This window comes from Carya illinoinensis, chromosome 12 (assembly GCF_018687715.1).
Source record: "Carya illinoinensis cultivar Pawnee chromosome 12, C.illinoinensisPawnee_v1, whole genome shotgun sequence".
In the NCBI taxonomy this organism is placed as follows: Eukaryota; Viridiplantae; Streptophyta; class Magnoliopsida; order Fagales; family Juglandaceae; genus Carya; species Carya illinoinensis.
Window position 1 is genome coordinate 2,183,896 of NC_056763.1, and position 5,232 is coordinate 2,189,127.

The window sequence follows — 5,232 nt, forward strand, 5'->3', positions numbered from 1 at the left end:
ATAAAGAACATAGGGCTCGAATCCGTCCCTACCAACTAATAAAGCACCTATAACTCCTACCTAACAACTTACACTTTCAAGATCATCACCTAAATTCTGAATATCGTCTAATTTAGAGATAACTAAATTCACTACGAACCACGATTAAATTCACGATAACCTTAATAAACCCTTCTTATAAACTCACTTACCTACTTCTATTCTCATAACCCTAATATTTGCACGACTATTTCCTTCAATTGCATACAAAATTAAATCTCAAGATAGGCCATGCTATTCAAACCTCCAATCCATCAAAACTATGGCACTACTCTCCTGACTTCTACTGCTTATTACCTTACGTACCTGTTTAGGCTAATCACCGTTGATTCCCAAACTTCCACTTTCAAGATTTTATTAACCCCTACACATGGCGACTCAACAATCTCTCTTCAAGTTAAATAAAATGTATATAATTCTCCCAACTGGACACTCAAACTACAAAGGAAAGTATAGCCTCAAATTTAAATTCCTGTGTGACCTCAAGTCACAATTAATTCTTGAAGATAGTCTCAACAATAAATGTCAACCATCACTCCAATTGGTAACCCACTTCAACTGTACACTCCGATCAACTCACTAAGAACTCGAAGCTAAATTTATTGAATTTAATACTATCACATCTAATCCACTTCAGTACTCACCAAAGCCACTTCTCTCAAGCCAAAAAGAGACTAGGATTTGTACTCTCCGAAATCCATACACCCTCACCACCATTATAAATGGATCTCATGTACCCTTAGCTAAGATCAATAATCATTCTAACGTATAAGTGATCCATCACTTCCATTTCCAACATCCGTACCTTATCCTCAAAATTAACAAAATTTCATTTCCCAAAACCTGCATCATCTATTATCCTCAACTCGGTATGAATCAATCCTAAAACTTGTCACTATAACCTCGAGCTATAACAATTATTGCCAACCCACATTCCATTGAGTAACACACTTCGACTGAACGCTCCAATCGATTCACCACTATCACGTGTCAATCTCATACGTCCTTAGCCGAAACCAATAGTCATTCCAACGTACAAGTAATCCATTACTACTATTTCCATCATCTGGACTTATATCCGCAAATCAACATGAATCATTCCTATATCTGCTTAACTTATACCCTTAATATCAGCAAATAGTTATCGCTTAAAGCTTTGTACTGAAAATGACCTTAAACCTGCTAATAATCCGTTCCCAAAAGTCTCTAGAACATAAGGTCTCAACTTCAATCGAATTCAATACCAACAATTAAACTATTGCTTCCAAAACCTCAATGGATCTATATCTTCCGAATCGACAAAAATCATTTCCTAAAATCGATTACTACAACCTCGAGTTAACAATAGTCATTTTCTGAACTAAGTCAATATCTACAATCCTCAAAGAAGTATATGAGCTAAATCATTACCTTCCATTCTCAAAGAAATGTATCCCAGAAAAATTTCATATTATTAACTAAACTCTGATCAACCTCATTTTAATGGTTGCAAACTAATCACTCTCCAGAGTGGATCAAGCTAGCACCCCAAGTCTGTAAAATTAAGAACTCAACTCTTATTATAAATTGGTCCTTCAACTCTGCAATTCTAAAACCTTAAATCAAATAAGAATAATTTCTAAAATTTCTAAGATCAATGAGCTTACACCCCATAATAGAACAATCAGCTCCCAAAACTTTTAAAATCTAATACATTAACGGATAATAAATCATTTTCTGAAATCCTCGAGATTGATAGCTTTAATCCAAAACATTCACCTTAAAACTTGTAAATTTTAAAACCCCAATTGCCACCAAATTGTTCATCTTGAAATTTAATTACTTCCCCCAAAGCTTGTCGAACCTAAAACCTTAATTACCAAAATCTTATTTCCTAAAATCTATAAGGCCTCAAACCTTAGATAAAATTATCTTAAACCAATCCTTAAAGTTCGTTGAACCTACACTCTCCTATTCTATAGCTTCATTACATAAATTCTACAAAACCTAAGACCTCAACCATCTTAACCGACTTAAAGCTAACTCCCCTCCTTAGTTGCAACTTACATTCCTACTCCCAAGAAATTGCCTAATCCATGTCGTTCCCTTCTAGCCACAATATTATGAAAGTAACCCACCTTTATAAAATTCAACCCTACTTCACTAAGTATTTTTTTTTCCTATCAACGACATTCTCAATAGTACCGTCCTCCTACCATAGCACAATCCTCAATCCCACTTTTTAACTCCGGACAAAACAATAGTATTTTTTTGTTTCTCTTGCATACACCCGTGTTGTATGTGGGCTATATATGCCTTGCCTTATTAATAAACAATTAATCATTACTGTCCTCATTTACAAATCTTATCTTCTATCATTTGTTTTTTTGTTGCAGTAAAATTATTGTACATGCACGACTCCCAAATGCTTTATTTCGAAAGCAAGTTTACAGACCCATAACTCAAAACTTCCAATCTAACTTCCCTAAAAAAGATGAGATATAGAACACAACTTAACTTCAAGCACACTGAACACACAAACAACGGAAAATTAGCTCATACAATCACCATTGAACCATAACTATCACGTACTGTACACAGCTTGATTTAGTCAGTTTTAATCTCAGAGGTGTGAAGTGTAGATGGATAGAGTATGTTCTTGGCACCCGTGAGATCCAATATCTTTTTGCTGGGGGCTTCTTGGGGTGAACTGTTCATATACATCAATCTGTAACACCACTCGATGACCTCAGGGAAAAACACCTTCCAGAAGTAGATGACTTTGAACCAGGCTGGCTCTGTCAAGTATCTATCTCCCCTGCAAGCACTCTTCACTATTGCCGCAGCACACGCCCCAGCCGTCTCCACAGGAATCGCGCTTAATTGAACCTGCCCGTAAATTAATCAATTAAGAACTAATTACATGCATACATCGATCCTTAAATTAATTCTATATTCTACTTTAAGAAGAATTACTTACATCTCTCAAGTCTTGATCAACTTCTCGCATTTTGCCTTCCTTCAATAAGAACTTGCCTTGCGTCATTTCAGACTCTATGAATCCGGGTGTCACGATTGTGACTCTTATCTCAGGCCCGATCTCAACCCTCAATGTCTCGTAGAAAATTACGATCGCGGCTTTGCTTGCCTGAGGTGAGGTGAGGAGACAATACGTATATGAATTTAATTATATATGATCGATCGATCGATCTCCAACATAAAATGATCAATTAATTAGACTACGTACGAACTTACATTATAGAAGCTCATTCTGGGCGTAGGCAACCATGGGGCAGAAGCAAGGGCTATTTTCTTGCCCCTACTTTCTCTGAGATATGGAAGAGCAAAACGTGTGGTATAAGCAGAGCCCCAGAAGTTTCTATCCTTCATAGACAAATTAAAACCCAGAAATTACAGCTCCAAATCATACTTTTTTTTTTTTTTTTTATATACCAATATACTAAAATTACTAAATAGTGCAGTGTAGATATGTAGATTCAGACAAGAACATTCCCCTCATTCTTAAACCCACAAAGAAAAGCACTTCAACGATTTTGTTACTGCTTCAAACAATATAAATATTTGTCACATCGAGTGTTTTCTTTTTGGTATTTTTTTTATGGGAAATAAATTGAGCTATATATAATCTGGTAAATCAAAGCAATCATTATAAAAGTACTGGTGCTCGGAGTGGGGAGGGGGACCATAAAAAGACAGCCAGCATTATTCTGATCAATTACCATAATGGTTCTAAAGGCAGTAATATCAGTTGCCTCTTCAAACATGCAGACGGAATTGATCCCAGCATTATTGACCAGATGATCCACTGCATCATGTAGCAAATTATATGTATAATTACTGGCCTGATATTAACTATTGAGAATTATCGCAAAAATAAATTAATGAACAAGAAGACCACGACGGGCTGAATTAGCACCGAATTGATGCATATATATATATATATATATATATATGCACTAGCTACTTACATCTGCCGAAATGGTTTATGGTTTCCTCAACTATTCGCGCACAGTCCTCGACATTGGATACGTCTCCAGGGATCATAAGAACATCAGGGGAACCATAATCAAGCGCTCGATCAACTACTTCCCGAAGCGAAGATTCCCTCCTGGCAGCAAGGGATAAGCGAGCCCCTCTCTTTGCATATTAATAAGCCAAATGCTGCATTCATGTATGCAAGAAGTTCATAAATATTGATTCAATTTAATCACAGTTAATACATTAAATTCAACTAAAAAACATTCAAAATAAATAAATGATCTAATTATTTATATATAGATCAGAGAGATATAAGATATATATATATGTAGTACATATAAATCTAAAATTTTTTAAAAAAAAAAAAAAAAGCTTTATAACTCGACGGTGTAGTTGACTGTGGAGAAAATTAAACAGAAACGAAGTGATTCATGGTCCATATATAATTGCTTAGTACGTACCTCCCCGATACCGGAGGAAGCACCGGTAATGAGAACGACCTTCCCAGCCAAATCTTCACTGAAAATGAAGTTAAAGAAGGAGAGGAAGAGCTTGGAAAAGGAATAGGGTGGTAAGAGAAAGCAGAGGGAAAAGAATGTGAAGGGAGGAGCTATTACGTTCAAGAACTTGTGAATTAGATCCAATAACGCCATCATGATATCGTTAAATTCCTGTAATTGGTAAGGTACTTTACTAGAGATCGATCTGAAAGTTTGCTAGCTAGCTCTGAAACAAAAGTAATTAATTATATTCAGACCATCTGGATTTTATACGTTGCAAAGGCTATATCTAAGGGGATAGAGATCATCAAGAAGAAGGTAGGTGGTGCACTTCTGCATGGCAATCGTACGACACGTAGTTGATGAACAAAGACCAACCTTCTGACGTTACCCTTTGTCCTCGTACGTTGATCCCCTCACTTCTGCCGCTTCTTAATTTTATATTACAACAAATTGAGTTTAATATTTATAACATACGTACCCCACTTTTTTTTTCCCCTCACAGCCCTTAACTCTAGCCGATCATTTGTTTGATCTTTTGTGGTTATAAAAAATCTTGTGGGATATTTATCAGCAACCTTTGCTATTCTTTTTTTTATAATTTTTTGAAAATCAATTAATATAACTGCATGTGGTATTTTATTAAAAAATAATTTTAAATCTACATATTTTTTTTTATTTTAAATATAGTTATAAAAAAATTATATATAGACTA

General features: G+C 35.3%; 1 pseudogene; it reads right to left on the reverse strand.

Annotated features, from left to right (window-relative positions):
- Positions 1 to 2,373: 2,373 nt before the first annotated feature.
- Positions 2,374 to 4,779, reverse strand: LOC122289201 (annotated as a pseudogene).
- Positions 4,780 to 5,232: the final 453 nt, after the last annotated feature.